Below are 22,464 nucleotides of genomic sequence, written 5' to 3'. Positions count from 1 at the left end.
TAAATGTGTAATATGTAAGCTACTGCAATAAAAGCTTCAAGAAATAATATTTGTCCTTACTTCTTGCCATACACTCTCCTACTCTCCGTTCTATTCTGTTTCTTTCTGATATATGATGTTTGGAATACCTTAAGTTGATTTCAGGATGCACTAATGGATAATTACCTGCATTTGAAAAACTGTGCTCTGGATAATAGAAGTGATGCTATTGTATGCTTATTTGGTCATTTTCTCCCTTTATCAGTCTCTAGATCTTCTGTTGTAGAATTGGTTAACCATGTTAATGGTGCATTTGGAAATGACGTAAGATATAGATATAGTTTTATTCAATATCCTCATCTTGTGGATGAAGAAACTGAGACTCAAAGAGTCAAAATATTGTTAAAGCCCTAATCCAGTCATGTTTCATTTTTCCTACTCAGTTTTCTTTCTACCATATATAATGCTGGACCATTGCACTTGGGAACAAGTTTTCTTCCTCAATCAAAGCAGAAAAGATTTCTTTAAAACTGCTTTACTCTTTTAAAGAGCTACTTTAAACAATCAGTTTAAAATTCCCAAGCAGAGCCTGCCATAGCATTCTTTGTCTAGAAACACATTGGCATTGAAAACACATCAAACTTTATTTTGTGGAAGAAGGAAACATATACCTTCTGGACTCCTCATAATTGCCTGCTTGCCTGGACTGTGCACTCCTTGGACTACACCTCATCGCTTACCCTTTTTATTTCCTCAGTCTAAATATCTCCTACCCTCACTCCCAATGGATACGATCCTCCAGTTCTTGTTCTGCTCATCAAGCAATTTTAATTCAACTTCCTACTGTGTATACAAAAAGTTATCCTATACATAATTCTCTTGCATCATTTCCTGAAAATCCTCCGGGATGTTTGCTTGAATACTATTGCTAAAATGAATAAAATGTACTTACTTTGTAATTTCCTGTGGGGAATCAGAATTGGCTGCCTCAAAATAGGTCTCTTTGGCTTGATTATTTTTAAGAACAAAGGACTCTGAAAGAAACTTTGACCTTTCCCCTAACTGCCTAAAAGAATTTAAGATAAAGGGCCTGTCCCCCAGACAGGTCATTGCCATAGAGTAGACTATGAGGGTCCTTGTTAAGCCCATTCTTATTAAAGTTCTGTTTACCAAACATTTGTTTTTCTATTTCCATGTGAATTGCCTTCTTCCCCTTTGAAGTCCCAAAACACCACCCACAACACCCTCCTTTGTCTTTAGCTGAAGATGATATTTAAGCTGGCAGCTTGGCCATTTTGGTGAGTTACTCAGTTTTTCTGGGTCTCTCCTATATATAAATGATATATAACATTGTTTGATTTTCTCCTGTTATTCTGTCTCATGTGAATTTAATTTGTAGCCCAGCCAGAAGGACCTAGAGGGTGTCGACGAAAATAATCCATAACCAATCTATAAATGAAAATTCGGGTGAGTTTATTCTGAGCTGACATCTGAGGACCATGGCCTGGGGCCTTTCTTCCAGAAGGAAGAAAGGGCACCAAGGAAGTGAAGTATACAGAGTGGTTATATACCCCCAAACAGGCTGTTTCACATATGATTGAAATGTCCCTCCCACAATAGTCACAAGATTGCCCTGTCGGCACAGCGCTTGATGGACACAGCAGGTAGTGGGTCTGCTCTCTCAGAGGGCATAGCAGGAGGCAAGTCTATTGTCTTGAGCTGGGTGGTCACAGGTGAGCGCAGCAATCAGTTTCTAGCCTAAGGAAAAATGCTTAATCTTTAAAGAAATGCCAATTTTGGGAGGGGGAGGGAAGTTGCACCTTTATCTCAAGGGCCTTTGCTCTTGCCATAGGGAATATCTAAAGCAGATATACAACGCATGCTCAATGGCCTCAGTCAGGCCGTTTTGGAAAGACAAGGTCAGGCCGAATTAGGTTTACACAAAATGGCTTCCTCGTATACTCCAATATATCCTATTACTTGCCATTTTTATTTGTCAAGGGTAAAGGATTTGTCTTCCTTCCCTACAGCCCCGTAATTCAGCAAGACCTCTTCATCAGTTGAACTGAATTAGTAACATTTACGTGCAGGCGATTAGTATGTTGTTAATCAAGAAGGATTTCTTCGATGAGTTCAGTTTTGTTTCTGAAGGGAAAATAATCATTTTGTAAAGTTTTAGAAGTAATTAGCTACAATTCTTGTTTGATAATCATCTAAATCCATTTTTTAAATATCTTGATTCTGGAATGTTGGTAACTTTGCATAACCCACTATGAGTTACAAAATAGGAGAAATTGTGAGGCAAAAGTTCTGAATATTTTAACTTGTCAGAAAGTTCAACAGAATAATATATCATTTACAAGATCACAAACTCACTCTGTTGTTTGTTATTTTTCATTATTTTTAAAACTTTATATGCACTGGTGTTTCAAAAACCTTACCTTTTTCTTACCAGCCTCTCAAGTCTAATGGCTTGAATAGGGCAACACATGTGAATAAATAAAAAATGGCTCCTTCAAGAGGGAGAAATGAGAAGGATGTGATGATGACTTCTTTAGATATCCATGAGACACATCCATCATTTGAGATTAAGCTAACTGGAAATTCCATATTAACAGCTGAAATCATACCTTTATCTGGCTATAAATAAAATAGCTTCAGAGGAAGAAGTTTAAAAAGGGAGACACAGAGCACTTTATTACTTTCAATTTGATTTTCCCATCATTTCATTTCTTGGCATCTCTAATGGGAATATTGGTTAACAATTTTCCCTTGGTATTCTGCTCAAGGAAGATGAAAGTCCCAAATAATTTACTTTTTACCTGCTCAAGCTGCATAACTATAACAGTCTAGCTATGTTTATGACCCCTAAGGGGAAATTCATATTAGTACATTTTGAAAATCATACAAATTAGAGAAGAGTGTGCCTATCAACTATACTTATTTCACAATTTATATAGGAAATGAATATTTTTCAACCCCTGTTCAGATCTGTTTGTCATCCTACTGACTGAAGTTTTTGAAGTTTTTCTCCAAAATCTTTGATGCATTTGCATCCTTTTTTCTCCCTTATATTTGGCTTAGAATTATTTTTCTTTCAAATATACATCAATTCTGAAAGTTTAGGTTCCCGTCATCACTGACAAGAATTAGGGATATTATTTGGTACCAATGTTCTTTCCAAAAGAGTAATTGCTCTCCTTGTTAACCGGCAACATCTTCAAAGTTGGTAACCAAATGGATCTAGTGTGTGTAAATCCACAGAAGATATCTATGAAAGGAATATTGAAAGGCATTGATTCTAGTCTTCCATGCAAGAAGACCTCACTCAAAACTTAAATTAAGTTCCTTATAAAGATGCCAAATATGGATATATTCAAGTTTTAATTTAATCTTTAAAATGGAGTTATCTCTAAGCATTAGGCATTGTAAGTATGGTTTGATTTTTCTGGAGTGAAATAATTATGGAAATAATAAAAAGAGATGTTTTGACCAAAGGCTTGATGTCCAACCCTTCTTACTAATAAACACATGTGCCATTTTTAATTAACAATAAATCATTAGAGTTAACCATTATATGCAATTCAATGAGCAAAAAAATATTTAAATGCCTACTATTTGCAAAGCAACCTGTTTGTCCTTTAGAAATAAACAATTAAAATAGCACAGTTCATGCCCTTGAGGGATTTTCAATTCAGGAAGAGGAGTTAAGACAAATACAGGAATATTTATAATATCTTTGAAATCTGTTATTACTGTAAGAAAGAAGCAAAGTCCTAAGGGATTTTGACAGGAAGGAGAGGCAGTTCAGTGATCCTCTCTTAAGTTGCATTCACTGAGTTAGGATCACAGCTGTTTATATAGTTTAAGAGCCAAGAAACTCCTGCTATCCATTCTAGAATTCAAGATCCTTTGAGGAGACTTCTCAAAGACTTTTGAGAAAGTGACCAAGGATGGTTTGTTTTGCTATGTCCTTTTAATCTTATGATAACTTTCTTGAAATTAGAAATCTTATTCTATATAATTCTAGTTTAACGTGAATTAGATATAAAGTTATTGATTTCTTCTTTGAAGTAGAATCTGGTGTCCCTTTCCTCAAAATCAGCAATATAAATAGCAGGTTCTCATTTGTGGACTGTATATTTATTTCAAATTCTTGTTTACTAATACCTTCATACATTGAGAATTGTTTCTGTTCATGCTTACTGATAATCAAATGAGGGCAGGCATGTGAGCATAGAAAACCAGCTCACTTCACTTGGCAAATTAATACAGATGGAAACAAGAGAGAATCTCAAATAGCTTGCTCTGGATAAGACATTTGATACTGGATGGGAAATTCTGAACCATGAAGGATTTGTGTTCCCTCTTTAGTTACGGAGCATGATAATTTTGATTAAGTAATATATGTAATTGGTGATTATCTCTCACTGTCCTCAAAGACTTTCATTTTAGCCTCCTTTCTCTGCAAGCCTGTAAAAAGTTTTCATATATAAATATATTTAGAACCTATTATGTGCCAGGTACCATGCTAAACTTGGAATATATAGAGACGAAAACACAATCTGTGCCTCAAAGCATTCCCAGTTGGGTGGGGAAGATAAGCAAGCAAACAAGACCACTACGAAATAGAAAAGCGCAAGGTGCTGAAGAAGACAATGTAGGTACAGCTCACTTGACCTGAAGGGACATGTAATACATGTGGAGCAGATGCTCTCCACAGCGGTTTATAGCATGAATAGGCATTAGACAAGTAAGGAAGAAGGAAGAATAGATATTTCCAGAACAAATAGTATAAACACCCAAGCAAGACAGCACAACATGTGACTGAGATGGGGCATTTGGGGAACCAGAAGTCCTAAGGATGAAATAAATAGCATAATGTGTAGGGTAGCAAGAGAGAGGTAAAGATATTGTCAGGGACCAGATTTGTAAACATCTTGTAGGACTAGCTAAGGGTTTAGATATCTACAGTCTTATACTCTCTTCTTAGATAAAAATGAATATACTGACAGCTTGCTTAACTTTTACATTTAGACAGCTGCAAGACAGACAAAGGAAACACGCCGCAACTTGTGCTAGCAACCGACTATCTCTAATAGACCATCGCTTCCTTCAGGGTTCTTCATTGTGGTGAAGCCCCTTCATCCACCAGGACCTTATGCCCATACCCAAGAGGAATCCTTGATACCTGTTTCATCTTCACCTACCTTAAATCATTCACCAAACACTGTTGTTTCATTCTTCTAAAAATATCTTGAACCTGTCCCGATCTCTCTGTAACCTCTGCTGCCTTCTTATTCTGAGCCACCCTCATTTTCAATTTGGACTATCTCTTCCAATTGTTTTTTACAGAGAATCCAGAAATATCTTTAAAAACAGAAATATGGCCTTCTTAGCTCCCAATGTTGTCAATTGTGTTTAAGATGAATAATAAAATACTAAGCATAGAGTGAAGACTCTCATGGTCTTGCTGCTGTTGCTTACACTCTTGCCACCTTCCAACTCCTTTTTGAGCTTCAACCGCATCCACCTTCTTTTAGACTCAATCCTCTTTCTGCCTTAGGACATTAATGTAATTATTTTAACTCTGAATGCTCTTTAGCTTTCCACCCTACATTTTTGCCTGGTCAAGTTTCAGCTTAAATATTGCTTCCTCGAGAGAGCCCTCTTTACCTACCCAAAATAAATGAAGTCCTTCTTTCATTCATTCTTTCGGAATTTTGAATATTTACTTAAAATCATTTATCTCTATGTAATTAAATAATTTCTTACTTAATTATCTCTTCAATTAAGGTGTCCTGAGGGTAGGAACTTGCAATCTGTTATTCACTAATGTGTCCCCAGACCTTAGCAGAATGCCAGGCAGATAGTAGATCCTCAATAAATATTTGTTGAATGAAAAATGAATGAGCAAATACATTTCTGGGAAAGCATTAATCATTTGTAGATTTTTCTACGGTTAACTTTAGAGTCCTAGGGAGCAACTAAACTGATAATTAATCAACAATGTGCTAGAGTTCTTCAGCAGAAATTTTCTGTGTATGTTAATAGCTATTTCGTGACCTGAAATGGTTACCAGAAGAAAATTTCTTTGAAAAATTAAAAGCTGCATGCTAATGTCAATTATTATTTCTTCTGCTCTTCTTACTCTTTCTCCTCTTCTGCTTCTTCCTCTCCATTCAATATCAATTAATTAATTAACAAATATTTGTTGGGCAGCTATGGTGTTCCAGGCATTGTTCAAGGCACAGGAATCAATGGTGCACAAAAATTGGCAGAATGCATTCCAAATAGAGCCTCCCTGCCTAATTTTATTTCAGCATCTCTAAGAGCTGATCATATCTCTTTATCTGGAGTCCAATTGTCCTTTTTTTCTCATTGTATCAGGATGACTTGAGGTCGTTATATAAGTACAACACACAATTTGATTAGACTAAACTGGCCTTAAGGACCTATCCAATTGTTTCTTTGGGTTGTTTTTCCTGCAGAAAGAAAATACCCTTAAGAACCCAGGACTCAGTTATTATTTTATTAATCTACCTGCTCATACATTTATTCAGTACTCAGAGTGACCAGAAATTCATATGACCAGCAAGTTTTCAGCTGTACTTACGTATCCTATTTTCAAGGAACATGTTCTCGTGTAATTGACTGAGCTGTGAATACTTTTCTTCTTTTAGTGCTTTAGACCTCCAATTTCACTTACAACCCATGAATACTGCATAATACACTCATCTGAAAGATTTATATTCTTCTTGAGCAATTGGTAAGGACTGTAACGTGCTCTATAGGAAAAGAACAAAGTGTCCTATGTAGAGTTAAGTCTTCCTGAATGATTTAGGAAGCTTGAAAAAACAAGGACCTCACATAAGTGGCAAAGTACATCAACAATATGGACAGGTCATCTGTGGACAGCATCGGTTCCAATGACCATCATTGCACCACAATGCATGAGCATGAAAAGTATCAATGTGATTAGACCAGTGTAGGACGAACATAACACATTAAGTACACATTTCTCAGTATCTCTGGTGGCATACAAAGTTCCTAAGCTAAGGAATTTAGAGAAATAGTGTGTTTGAATCACAGTGAAATGGTCTTCTCAGTGTCTAAAATGTGCACTAATAGAGTCACTTCTTTGTGCTACTAGAAAATCCCTGTTAAAATGTAAATGCTCAGGGGAGAGGTAATGCCCAGAACCATTAGGAGTCATTTATACATTAGCCTAGATTAATGTATCCAATTATTCTAGTGAGCAAACCACAAAACTATGGTCTACAGAGCAGCGTTGAGGGATAGCATGAGATTTGGAGAAGGGAGGGTATTATCGCCAGGTAGAATAGATGCTTGGTATAATTCTTGAAGGCAATCAAGGCTTATAAACTGAAATTGAAGATTTATATTTATTAGTGACTCTGGAATGCTGAACACAGTAGAATAGAAAGGAAATTAGTATAAAATCAGATCAAAAATTGAATTCTGCCTTCACACTGGCCCTTGATTTTCTTTTGAGACTCATCCCATACGTTATGTCTCTTGTTTGCTGTGCTCCAGTCACACTAGTCTTCCTTCTGTTCTTAAATATGACAAACAAGTTCCTCCATGCCTTTCAGTTTTTCCCAATGTGCCATATTCTCTATCTTGAACACTTTTCCTGTCGTCTTCACATAGCAAGTTCCTTTTCATCCTGTAGGTCTCAGCTTGCATATCACCTCCTCAGAGAGGTCTTCTTCTAAATCAACTGCTCAACACATCAACATACACATAGGCATGTGCATGTGTAATGTACATGCTTTATTCTCAACATCAACATGTGGTTTGTTCCCTTAATAATATTTATCAAATTCTGCATTAAAAATTGTGTTATTCTTTTGTCTGTCTCCCCATGTGGGATGCAGGCTCCATGATGGTAGGGATTGTGTCTGCCTTATTCACTATATTTCACACAGAAGGTAACATAATGCATGGTTTACAAGGGATGCTCAAAAAACCAGTTGAATAAAAGAATGTATGAATGATTTCGGTGTTCTCTTTTTCCCTCTTAACCTAAATTATATTCCATCATCACAGAATTTCAGATCCCTTAGCCTTCTCTATAGTAAGCTAAGCAGCACCTAGGTTAAACCCAAACCTTCAGCTGTTCTGCCACTGGTTTGGGGCAACTGAACACGACCATGCTGCTTGGTGTCACTTTAAATTATTACTAGGGATCTCAAATGGGCTTTGACTGATGCCTGGAAAACACATTTCGGTCCTAGTCTCCTGGCTCTCTAATACCAGCAACGTCTCCCGTCTTCACACTCTCCCTAATGACCTTGCTTGTTACTTTAGCAAGAAACACTAAAGCGATCAGATGATAAATTTCCAAAGACTCCCATCCAGAAGGTATTTCCAAAAGCTATTCACCACTTTGCAGCCATACTTGGTCTTCCCACTAATTTTATGACTTAGGTGAAGCACCCATGCTCCTATATAAGCCAGTACCACACTGTCCATTCAGTAGATCCCAGCCCCCTCTCCTGCTCAGGAATTTTACTCAAACAAATTTTCTTTTGGAGCATTTCTCCTCATCACAAAAACATGCTATTATTTCTTTTACCCTAAATATAAAAGGAAACAAATTTAAAAATCTTTTCTTGATCCTACTTCCTCCACCAGTTCCTGCCCCATTTTCCACTGTCTTTACTGTAAAATTCCTCAAAGTATTGTTTATACCAACAGTTCTAACTCCCCTTCTCTTACTTTCTTCAATCAACTCCAGCCAGGTTTTCAATCCCATCACTCCACTGAAATTGCTTTTATCAAGGTTATCTGGACTCTGTAGTGGCTAATCCAATGGTCAATTTTCATTCCATCCATTGTGATCTACCAGCAGCATATGGTATGGTCTACCACTCTTAGATGTCATTCAATTTTTCCCTTGGCATCCAGGATGCCATACTCTTGGTTTTCTTCTAACCTCTGTACCAGCTTCTCTGATTCCTGGCCTGGCTCTTCCTCTTCTTGATATTGAAGCTCCCCTGTGACTCAGTGCTTGGCCTCTTATTGTTTCAATCCACATTCCCTTCCTCGGTGATTCCCTTCAGTGTCATGGCCTTGGGTGTCATTTATACGCTACAACTCCAAAACGTGTATTTCCATCTCATATTTCTCTCCTGATTTCCAGACTTGTATATCTAACTTCTTCCTCAAATTCTCCATTTGGATGTTTAACAGACATCGTAAATTACCCTGTCCAAAACTGATTTCTGGTTCTTTTCACATAAAAACCTTTCCATTTATAGCCTTTCTTATCTCAATGGCAATCCCATCCTTCCTGATGCTCATGCATAAAACTTTTCAATCTTCCTTGATTCCTCTATTTTTCCATACAGCATGCCCTTAGGAAATCCTGTTGGCTTTTCTTTCAAAATATATCCAAAGTCCACTTATTTCTCACTACTTATACTGCTACCATCTTGATAGGAGCTGCAGAATCTCCAGGCTGGATTACCACTTTAGCTCCTATGAGGTTTCCCTGTTTCTACTCTTGCCCCACTCGCTAGTGTATTTTCACAACAGCAGAAAGAGTGATCTTTAAGAAAAAATAATCTACATTATGTCTCTTTGTTCAAAACCCTCCAGTAATTCCCTATTTCACTCAAAGTAAAAAGTAACACACTGACAAAAGCCTATAAAGTCCTCCAGGGGCCGGCCCAGTGGTGCAGCTGTTAAGTTCTCACATTCTGCTTTGGCGACCCAGGGTTCACCAGTTCGGATCATGGATGTGGACCTATGCGCTGCTTGTCAGGCCATGCTGTGGCAGGCATTCCACATATAAAGTAGAGGAAGATGGGCACGGATGTTAGCTCAGGGCCGGTCTCCCTCAGCAGAAAGAGGAGGATTGGGGGCAGATGTTAGCTCAGGGCTAATCTTCCTCAACAAATAAAAACATAAAATAAAATAAATTAAAAAAAAATTTTTAAAAAGTCCTCCAGAATGGTACACCTTGCCCCTCTGACTTTATTTCTAACCATTCTCCTTCATTCATTTGATTTCAACCACACTAACCTCCTTGCTGTTTCTGGAACATGTCAAATAATTTCTCATCTTGGCCTCTGCAGTCGCTGTTTCCTTTCCTGGAACACTTTCCCCGGATACTCACAGAGCTAACATCATTACCTTCTTCACGTCTTTCCTCAGGGTTCAAATGCCTCTTGTCAGTCAGGGTTATTGTGACCACCACCAGAACTCCTGAAAACACTCAGCCTCTTCTATTTTCTCACAGCATATAGTACCTTCTTACTGACTATATAGTTACATCTGTCTTCCTTAGCTGGAACATAAACTCTGTTTTGGTCACTGAAGTCTCCCAACAATCTAGATCAGTACCTGCTTCACAGCAGGCGATCAATAAGTTGGATGAGTGAATGTCTAAAGTACTCACTGGCCCTTCAACCTTTAATAAATTAGCACAGATTGCTGACTTTTCCTCATCTTAAAAATGAGGTGATGATACTATTTCTCATTATTGTTCTGTGTGATAACATAGATATAACTGCTTCACATTCCGCTCAAGACAAAATGAATATTATGATTTCCTCAGTAGGAATCAATTGAATTGGAAGATAAAAATGGTAACAAGGAAAGATATCAGGAAAAGACCACCTAGATTTTGTGCTCTTTTTTGAAGACCCAGAGAATCCATCCAGTGAGGATGGCAAAATAACCAGAATGACAATTTATTAACTCGCAATGATGTTACTGTCACTGCAACTGGAATTACTCAAAGCGCTTATAATTATGATCATTTTTCCTGTGGCCAAACTACGTAAAGGAGGACAAATCATAATTACAAATCCCTGATTCAATTTACTATGTGAAATCTCTATCAAAAAACTGGAAATGAGTAGCATATCACCTCCACGACTGCTGTTTTACATGGGAATATAAAAGTCTGTTAGGCATTGAATCAGTCCAAAGGAAGTTAATAGAACTGAAAGTTCAATGATATCAGGCTAAGAACACGGAACGCATCCATCAGGACAGCACTGGCATTGCACTGAAGACCATAGCATCTCCTTCTTAGCTCCAAAACAGACTATAATTAGATCACTCCTGGAAATATTGAAATAACACTGCTATTTTCTCAGTATTCATGATAAGCCAATGTCCTGAATGAGACATTCTTTGTTTATATATGGCAACCTAATCTCATTTCTCTTGAGTTCTGTGGGTTACTGGTAATTCCAGCTCTTTCAGGTTGCTTTTCCTATCAGTATTCTGGCTCATGTCCATTCATTCATTCTTTAATAAATAATTAATAAGTACCCAATGTGTGTGGAGAACTCTTCTTGGAGCTGGGCTACAGTCATGGACAAAACAAAGCCTCTGCCCTCTCAGAGAATACATTTCAGCGGAGGAAACAGATATTGCAAACATAGCAATAAATATATAATGTCAGGAGGTTAACTTGAGGACATATTTCACCTGAGTTGAATCATATATATTTATTTGATTTGCACTCACTTCCATATATAGTCAAGTTCTCACTAGCCCACTTGATATGGCTTCCGGAAATATTCCTACCTCTTTAAGAAAAAAAAGATAAAATTTTGAATGCAAAATTAAGAATAGAGCTTTGGAAGGGATCCCTGCAAGTGAGCAGCCCTGAAGCTTCAGCTTCATGAGTATTACAATCTCTTGGGGTCTGAGGTGTCCTCTGCCTCTTTCCCAACCCCTCCCGATATTAAGGACAGTGTGAGAAAGGGAGTCAAAGTGAAAGGAGACAGTGGTCTGAACCAAGTGAGGTTATTTTAACAAATTTTACCAAACTGTTTGACCTTGTGCTCACATTGCCAGGGCACATATGTATCAAATCTTCAAGAGGTAAAAAAGAAAAAGAAAAAGGAAGAAACTTCATATCAGCACAGACATAGTAACACTGCAGCTCTGGACTATACTGTCTACTGTTCTATTCTTGCAATGTGTGTGTGTGTGTGTGTGTAAGCTTGCAAAAAGAATTGTCTCCCTATAGTCACCCAAATGAATATTATTATTGATTCATTGTGAATAACATGAACCTTATACAGCTAGGGGCCAGTCCTGCCACCTCATAGTTGAGCTCTAATGGATCTGGCCTTAAATACCTGTGATTCCCAGCTACGTGACCCGGGGAAGTTGTCTACATTCTTAGATCTGATTTATTGGACTCTACTTCTTCACCTGAAAAATAGAAATAATAATTGTTCCTATCATAGAAGGCTCTTATGTGGATTAGTAATCATCTCATAAATCAAAGTACTGTTAGTACTTAAATAAATAAATCTTAGTACTAAATACTCCTGTTGGAGGAGGTCATTGAAAGGACATGACCCCAGTGGACACAGAAACTGGACTCAAGCAATCACAGCCTCCTCATCCCCTCCTGTCCTTGGAATGGACATTCTGCCCACCATTCCCACAGTGGGAACCATTTTCCAGGATGCAGCCTTGAGAGAGCAGTGTGTTGTTGAGACCATCTGCACAGTACACATGACTGAACCCAGTTAAAGTCGCCACAAAAACTTTAAGACTCTGGTAGGCAAGTACTAAGATCTACCCATCTTGCAGCTGCCCACGACAAGCCTCTGGCACATTGAAATGGCCCCCTACCAATCTGAAATGATCTGCCTCTTCGGTAATAGCTACCTACCACCTACCAGTCTGAAATAATCTGCCTCTTTCTTCAGTCTCTCCTTTTCCTCCAAGTACAGGGCTAATTTGCAACAAACAATTGGTGAACCATCCAGGAAGCTGAAGAAATGAATCTTGGGAAAGAGGCATCTGAGGGGGAAGTCCCTAGTTGGCCTCTATGTGGGGAGGAGTGGCCCATATGTTAGATATTTATGGACTGCTGCGTGAATACAGGGACATGATGTCAACACTGACTGGTCTAATGCCCTTGTTTGAGGAACTGCATTTAGTACACGGCAGCAAAGAAGAGAAATGAACAGCTGCTGTAGTGGGATGACTTCTACTGTGGGCAGTTCAGCTGTCCACTGATGCCCAGGTGGGGGCTAAAACTCAAGTTAGAAAATTGAAAGAAAAACTGAGATTAAAGAAGGACATGCAGTTGTCCACTACTGTGCTAGCTTTGGGGCTAACAGACAAGGTGGGTGAGTGGGATAATAGATTGGAGACCTTAGTGTGCCATTTTGAAAATCTAGGAGAGCACAAGCTGCGGCAGATTAAAGTCCAAGCACTTGTGACAAAACCTGATTGAGACGCTAAGAGGTGGAATCCCTGGGAAAATCAGCATAGCAAAGGGGAGGATGTTATGGTGATTGACAATGAAATAGACAAGCACCCCATGTCCACTGACCCCTAATATAAAGAAAAATTTTATAAATTACCCTAGACTTCTGATAATAGAGAAATATACCCCAAACTCCCAGAGAGCAAACTTGCATTCTTTCTCTCTTCCTTGAAGATGTAAATCTTATCTTGTCTTTGAAATGTGAACACCCTAGGAGAGAACTAAAACAATGCCCACAATTACCTGAGAAGAAGGCAAAAAAAAAAAAGGAAAAAGAGGCTTTTTAAAATACAGACTGCTTATAGAAGATCCCTTGCCCAAAATCTAGTCCACAACTGCTATGTTAAATAATAACAACAATGTTCCTATAATTATTCTTTTAATAGAGTTTTCAGATAGTACCATAACCATGAAAACTTTTAGTTAACCATCTGTGATCTTGACCATAATCAGTAGTTGATTAAAATTATCTGTGGTCAATGTAAAGAACTAGAGACATGCCCCAATTCTGTCATTTTGTGTGGATGTAGATGGCCTTGAGGAAAGTAGTGTACCTACAACAGAAACACTTCTCAAAATTCCCTTTGCTTGTTTAGTGATCATAAGTGAGCACTTAGTATGAAGTTAAATGATTTGTCTTTTTATCAGCAGTTTATTTTTAAAGACATCTTTAGTATTCTATTGGCTCCTAATGAGCACATTTACATAAACAATTAGACTGAGAAAAAAATATTCATACTGGCGTGACCTAAAAGTTGGCTGATTGCTTATGAATGTACCTTGTGATACAAAAATTATTTTAAGCGTATCTTAAAAGAGCTAACAAAATTTATATTTATCTGCTGTAATTCAAGCAGTTAAAAAAGTGGAAAGTGTAAAATATTCTACTTAGGGAAACATTTAGAACTGTAACATACCTCTTGGTATCTTAAATCTTTTAGTGTTATTTAGATCCATTTACCCAACGTCATTTGTTTAGAAACCTGTAGAACTGGAATCCAAATCCATATTTTATTTGACCCCAAAGTCAGAGCTTTTAACTATTGCCTCCTAATTTATGGCCTCTTCAAAGGGAACATTCAAAGCCTCCATTATTAGCCATGGCTGATTCTACTTAAGGCTTTTAATTTAATTAGTGTAATTTTAACTACTGTGTTGAAATGACTCTTGGACAATACAGAGGTCAACATTCTGACATTTCACATCAAAGTCATCCATATCAGCGTGTATTTACTCAGCGTGAAATGAGGACATGGAAAGAGACATTTAGAAATATTTGGTTAGTTTGATTCATATAAATGATCAAATTGAACATGTCATAAATATGTCCATGTTCTACAATTTGCTTTCTTTGATTAAAGACGTTTCCATAGTGTGCATTCTCACTAGGACAAAGATAGATATTACTCTTTAACATGGAATGTTTCCTGGACTCAGCAATTTAAGCTGATGCGCATGTGATTTATCTGGGGAAAACAAAACAAAACCTTCTTTGATAACTTTGTATTACAACATAGCCAATACAAATAGAAATCATATGATGGAAAGAGACTAGACTAGATGTCAGACACACGGAGTCTGAATTAGTCATGTCATCCTCCACAAGTCATTGATCCAGGGGAACCTTTGTTTTCTTATCTGTAAAATAACGCCTGCCATGTTTGTCTTAAAAACAAAATTGTTTTGAAGCCAAAATTAGTTATGTGGAAAATCAATTTGAAAATGATCAAGCACCATACCAATGTGAGCAACTATTTTTATATTAGAAGACAGTTCTGAATTTTTTAACTTCCCATTTTTGTTAGTCATGTGAAATGACAGTAATAAAATTTTCAAGATGTGCAGTTTATCTATGAACATCAGAGATATTTGCCAAGTGATTTGGGGATAGACTCATGCCCTACATAAGAAAAGTTGATTCATCTTCATGCTTACTTGGCTATCTGAATATCTTATATGTTAAAAAAAAATACCATCACTCTGTTTTTATTTAGAAGCTGGATAGTAACATTTTAAAAAATTATTACTTTTCTAAGGTCCTATATGTCATACATCTAGGGATAGTGAAACCTCCCTGAATCAGAACCAAGTTAGCTCATTAAAACCTTCTTAGCAGTGGACATATGGGGCCATGGCAGACTGTAAGAAAGGCCAGTTCTACAATTATCAGCATGTGGTTGGTGCTCTTACCTTACATTTTTCCATACACTGTCATATTTCATGACATACCTTCTCCTATTTGTGTTAATTTGTCAAGTTGTGTTTTTCCATTGAACTACTCCTTTATTCTCTCTTTACTATCACCTTTTACTGGCCATTACATCTAGACATTCCTCAAGGCTTAATCTCAGACCCTCTTCTCACTCTTGGCTCTTTCCCCAGACAATTCCACCCATTACCGTGGTGTTAATTACCATCAATATGCCTATGATGCCCAAATTTAGATAACCTGAATATATGAAAAGAATTATGTCAGATTTCTTTTCTGACATCTAGACCTACACATCCAACTACTTTCTTGACATTTTTATTTGCATCTAAATGTAACTCAAATTTGACCATTTCAGATTAAACTCATGATCTGACCCCTATCAAAATTGCCCCTCTTGCAGTATCCTCTGTATCAGTGAGTGACAGAGAGTATCCCTCTAGTAATTCAGGCTCTGGAAAGGGTAGTCATTCTTGACCCCTCTTATTCACCCCTCATAACCATACCATCATTGACCTACTGATTCTAGATCCTGAATATCTTTCAAATACATGTTCACTATCATAACTGCTAAAGCATCTCTCTTCTTGAATTACTGCAATAGCTTTCTCACTGAGGTCACTGTATCCACTCCACCCTGCTCCATCCATTCTTATCCCCACCCTGCAGGTAAAATAATAGTTAAAAAAGTAAATTGTGATTATATAATAGTGCATGTCTCTATCACCTTGTAAAAAATTAAGATATTAAATCTTCCTTTAATCATCCACTTGCAATATCCTCCTGACTCCAGAGATGATGACCAGTATTGGTTAGGAACATATACTTTGCCTTTGCATAATTACATATTAGGAGAAAAGATATAGTATTGCTATTTATGTCTTTTTAAATACATAAATGGTATTCAATCGTGTGCAACGTTCTACAGAACTTTTTTTTTTTTTTTTTTTTTGCTGAGGAAGATTCACCCTGAGCTAACATCTATGCTAATCTTCCTCTAATTTTTGTATATGAGTCGCCACCACAGCATGGCCACTGATGAGTAGTATAGGTCTGTGCTTGGGAACTGAACCTGGGCTGCTGAAATAGAGTGCACTGAACTTAACTACTAGGCCACAAGACTGGCCTCAAATTGTATTTTTAAATAAAAAATATGTCTTGGAGAACTGATCATGTCAGTATCTAAAGGACTACGTCCATAGATAAAGAACTTGTCAGGTCAATACATAAAGAGCTACCTCAATCTTATTAGCTGATATATAGCATTTCATGCTATATCATATATATCATAGTTTTTTAGATATACAATTATAAACAATTAAATTATAGCAATTTCTAAGTGATGTATTAATATTTTATTAAATTTTAAATAAAATTTTAATTAAATTTTTAATTAAAAATTAATTTCTAGCCATTTCCTAAGGATAGACAACTTATTTATATCTAGTTTTTCTCTTATATTAAAAACACTGTAATAAACATCCATCTTGGACACATACGTGAGTGTTTCTATAGGCTACATACTGATAAATGGAATTACTAAGTCATAGAACATAAATATTACATTTTAATAAAAATTACAAAATTACCCTCTGAGGATGCCTACTAAATTCCATGACAGTTCTTAATTTTTATAGCTTGCCCAACACTTAATATTCACTTTTTTCATTTTTTGGGCAAATGAATGAGACATTATATATCATAGTTTTTTTTGGTTATTTTAAACGTTTTTGAATATGAAGCATATAAAAGAGTGGACGAAATGAAAATCACTGCTCAGTAACTGATCACACAGTATCCACTCATATAACTACTACACAGCTACAACAATGTCACTGTCAGCATCTCAGAAGCACCCTGCATGCCACCGTTAACTGCATTCTCTATAACCCAAAGTTGTCCTCGCTTTTCTTAATAGTTTTTAAACTGAGCAAGCATCCCTAAACATTTGGCTTAGTTTTAACCATTTTGTAATACTTATACAAATGGAATTGTCCAGTCCATATTCTGCATCTGGACTGTTACACTCAACATTTCATTTATGAAATTCAACCACGTGATTGCACATAGCTGTAAAAATTGTTAATTTTTGCTTCTCTATGATATGGCACAGTTTATCAAAGGTTTTATTGCTGTGTATATATGTAGTTTATATGAGAATTTTTCCACTTAATCAGATCACTTTTCTTTTTAATCGATTAGTCTAATCCATCACATTTTTTTGATTACTCGTGTCTTTGGCTTCATTGCTGCTGTCCTATTTTGTGTTTTCCATTCACCCATGGTTTTCTTTGCCTTTATTCCCACTTTTCCTTCAGGTATTATTCAAAGTTTTTAACCCACTGAGAGTCTCTTTCTTGGCAAAGTTAGGGCACTATTGATTATATTTTTAAAATACTGTTTGTTTTTAATTATTTCTAAATATTTAGGGCAGGAGTAAAGTCCTCTATCTTAAAATGAAAACTTCCAGAGTGATCTTTTGAGAATTCAAATATGATCATGTCTTCACATACATTCACACAACACAAATACACACACACATATACACACATTCACACCTTTCTTTCTGCTTAACGTTCTTCATTGACTGTCCTAGTCAGTTTTGGCTGCAAGAACAAACTACTACAGATGAGATGGCTTTAAACAACAAATATTTGTTTCTCACATTTCAGGAGGCTGTTAGTCTGAGATCAGGTGCCAACGTGGTCCAGTTCTTGGTAAATGGCCTCTCCTTGGTTTACAGATGGCCCTTTTTATGCTGTGTCTTCACATCGTGGAAAGAGAGCTAGCTAGCTCCCTGGCCCTTTCTTATAAGGGCACTAATCCAATTCATGAGGGCTCATCTTCATGACCTAATTACCTCCCAAAGGCCTCACCGCTAACTACCATCACTTTTGGATTAGGGTTTCAACCTATGAATTCGGAGAGGATAAGAACATTCAGTCCATTGCAATGACTTTCTTTGGCATTTGAGAGAAAAAAATTAGTATATCCTGCTAAACTCTACTTGGGCTTATCTTTATCAACTTTTAAGCCTCATTGGGCACCACTCTCTCTCCTCTTTCTGCCTTTAAGCAATACTGTCTTTCTTTTTGTCCTAATCTCAGTGCCTTTCTGCCACCCACAGTGTTCCTTCACTAAGGGCTATTTGAGTTTAAAGTATGTTCTTATGCCTTTCTCCAGCTTTACCTTTACCTCAATGTTCTCTTCTTCAGAACTCAGCACAAATATTTCCTCTTCAAGGATCAGTTGCCTGACACTCTCCTTCACCACAAGCCACCGTGTCTTCATGAACGTGATTATTGGTTTCATGAACATTTTTGCCTTTGAAATCCCAGCGCCATGTCCAGTAGTGAAACGTTAGAGAAACTTAATTTGTATTTGGTGAATGAATTTAGATATTTTATTTTTAGTCCTCAAAAGAAGCTTAGGCAATATTAGGGCAATATTTCACATACCGAGCTTAGAGCTGATGAATCTTAAAGAAAAAAAAAGGACCCAGTTTAGAAAAGGTATTTAAAAGAGAGGATCTTGGGCACCTTGTCTAAGTCAGTTTACCTTTTACTTTATCCATTCACAATTTTCATACACTTATTTATCTAATTTCCAAGTCGGTAGCATTGGATAATAAAAATTTCAGTGGAATAATAGATAATACAGATGATCACTCTTATACTACAAAAGTAATAAGTTTGAAAGGAAGAGACCATGAGTCATAAAATCCCAATGCTTTGGGTCCATATAATGCAGAACAAAACAATTATGTTATAGAAATGTTTCAAAAATTTTGGCAGTGTAAAAAAATATCCCTGCTGTCTTGCCCTCAAATGATCGCATGTCTTCCTGTTAGAGTTGCGTTTTCCTTTTCTGAGCTCACCTACAAATATAGGAACAGTAAATTTTGTCAGCGGATAATGAAAGTTCAACATTCTCCCTGCTGAGAATCAGAAACTGCAAGAGCAGTAATTCTTAGTCCTGGTCTCCACACACTATAATATCACTAAATATCATGAGGAAAAGTGAAAATGATTGATATGTATTTATATTCACCACACACATGCACATTAGCTAGCTAGCTATATCTCATATTCAATTTGCTTTAAAAACAAAGAAACCATTGTGGTTGATCATAAAACAGTGGAATATGTGTAAACAAAAGTACCAGAATCAAGTATTGAGATAAGATTATTTCCTTGAAAGTCATCTCTTTGAATAGCCGTCATTTCAGCGGTGTTGCAATCTTTGAAAAGATGACTCTATTGTGCATTGTACACACACGTAGACACAGGAAATATTCACTCTTAAAGAGAGGATTTGACTTCTGGAAAGGGAGAGGAATTAAGTGATCAGTTTGGAGAAGCACATCTGGTACACAAAATAACGTGTGCTAATGTTTGTTTTTTTTTTTTCCTTTATATGGCTTACTGTCAACTGACATGGGAGCTTATGTGACAGAAGAACTAAAATACCTACAAAATCAAATATATTGTGATAAGTGTGTAGCATCTTCATGTGATGGATTTTTTTCAAAAGTGCTTGTTTTTAGCAGATTACTTATCCTTTTGGAACCAGAGTATCTTTAATTACAAAATGTGGTTAATATCTATCTTATCAAAATGTGGGATTGTGATAAGGACTGATTCAGATAATATATGTGACTGACTTTATAAACTATCAAAAGTCCTGATTTAAAGATTACTTTAGTCTCTATTATCTTACTTAGTACATAATGCGAACTATTATCTATATATAAACTAACACGTAAATATATTTAGCTACATTATCCTTGGGGGATAGAGTATAAAAAGTAAAACCAATAAAATGAGTAGGGATAACACTCAAAAAGTCAGGAATGGGAAAAAAAATAGAGATAGTACCATGTATTTCCCTAAGTTTAACTTAAATTTGAGAATTTATTATTTTCCTTTAGATTCTCGGAAATATACAAATCTCCCAGAGTAAATGATCTCTGCTATATTTTAAACAGACAGCTCTATTGCACATCAATTTGAGTTTAAAATGCAGCTCTGAAGAGGTCACATATAGATATTACTTTTCCCATTTGAAAAATACTGTGATTTTGATTTATAGAAGCAAAGGAAAAAAGGAAAGAAAAGCAGTATCTGAAGGCAATCAGGTATTTTTCCATTGCTTTAGAATCCAGTAAATTTTAAACAAATAGTCTTGACCTTTACACAATAATGCTCAGTCCCCAGTAATTTATATTTCTAGGTTGCACCATCTTAAAAAAGAGAAATGGGATGAGCATTAAAGAACCTTAAGTTTTGGGGCCAGCCCAGTGGTGCAGCAGTTAAGTTCGCACCTTCCGCTTCTCAGCGGCCCGGGGTTTGCTGGTTCGGATCACGGGTGCGGACATGGCACCACTTGGCACACCATGCTGTGGTAGGCATCCCACATATAAAGTAGAGGAAGATAGGCACAGATGTTAGCTCAGGGCCAGGCTTCCTCAGCAAAATGAGGAGGACTGGCAGTAGTTAGCTGAGGGCTAATCTTCCTCAAAAAAAAAAGAAAAAAAGAACCTTAAGTTTTAATGTTAACCCCTTCACAAGTAGTGAACCCCTTCACAACTAGTGTTGGTTATAGATGAACTCTTCTTGATGCTGTCCTAGGGTGTGGACTGAGTTGAGCACAGACATGGAAAGAATAGACAGTTACCCAATGGAGTAATTTCAGGGACTCCAGAAAGCTCTCTGACCTTAAACATCTTACCATCTGTATCTCATACAATTTTTGGTTTAATATCAAAATATCGTGCCCCCTTTTAAAATACGGAAGTATACTTAATAGGTATTTGTTAACACTCTGTTTCATATTGCAAGGAAATGGTATTTATAATAATTGTCCCGGCACTTTAGAAATCAAAAATGATCCTTCTGAGTTACAGAAGTCTCAAAAATTGCTAGGAACACATAAAACTGGAGCTGACGCTGAAATAACTCTAGGATTAGTAGGGGGAAGGAGTGTTTATGGGAGTGGAGTGGGGAGTGAACAGAGATAAAAGGCTCAAATTCGTATCAGTGGAGTTTAATGTAAATTTCTTCAATTAGGCCTAGGAATAATTCATCTTCAGGATAAATACTCCCATTTGCTTGATTTTGGTTTCTCTGTTATTCCTCTTTACCAAATTCTTCTTAATCAAAATTTGTTTGAGATACAATAAAATAAGAAGTAGGAGAAGATCCTGCAGTTTATGCTAGAGATTACAATTCCCCTGCCCCATGATTCTTTTCTTGTCCAGCTCTGGTCCAGCTTCCATCCAGTAGCCTGAGGGACTTTTCTGTCCTTTGCTTTGTATTTCACTTGGAGTAACACCACTGGCTGACACCTTTGGTTGCGTTATGTGACTTTGCCTGCCTCTCTGATCTCATGCTGCATCCTGTTCCACTCTAACCCTTGCTCATTATTCTCCAGTCAGCATCAACTTTATGCTATACCTTGAACACACGAAGCTTGGTCCTTATTCTGGTGCCTTTACCCTCTAGCTGTAGGGTAAAGGGTCTTCGTCTACCTGAAGGCCCTTCCACCTATTTCCTTTGGCTGAATCCTTTTTGTCATTCAATTATCATCTTAAATGTCTTCTCTTTAGAATCTGTTACTCTATCATACCTCCTTTATAAAATGTTCTGCATACAGACTTATCAAATCCACTATTTTTCTTGGACATGTATTTATTGTTGCATTGTCTGTCACAGGAACCGGGACCTTGTCTGTCTACCTCAGCGACATGTCCCCAGCATCCAAAATTATATCTTGGCATCAGCTCTTGTTTGCAAAGCCATAGTTCTCCCGTCTTTCTCACCAAATTATGTAAAGTTGACAATGTGGAAACTTTCCAATCACAACACAATTACCTCTGCAGTTGTTTTATTTGTTTTTAAATTTTATTCCCATAAAACTTATTCATGGCCTAGAGCTCTGGTATGTGTGCATGTGGGTGCATTTTCAAAGAAAATATCCAAAGGTCTTCAATTAAACT

The 22,464-nt window shown here is 36.8% G+C and overlaps 1 protein-coding gene across 2 annotated transcripts in view; it reads left to right on the top strand.

Moving 5' to 3' along the window:
• The window catches only part of RIT2 (Ras like without CAAX 2), a 346,858-nt gene that overhangs the window by 72,467 nt on the left and 251,927 nt on the right, over positions 1 to 22,464 (top strand). The window lies entirely within an intron of this gene.

Source organism: Equus przewalskii, chromosome 7 (assembly GCF_037783145.1).
Source record: "Equus przewalskii isolate Varuska chromosome 7, EquPr2, whole genome shotgun sequence".
Classification (NCBI taxonomy): Eukaryota; Metazoa; Chordata; class Mammalia; order Perissodactyla; family Equidae; genus Equus; species Equus przewalskii.
This window is presented reverse-complemented; position numbering and strand designations above follow the sequence as displayed.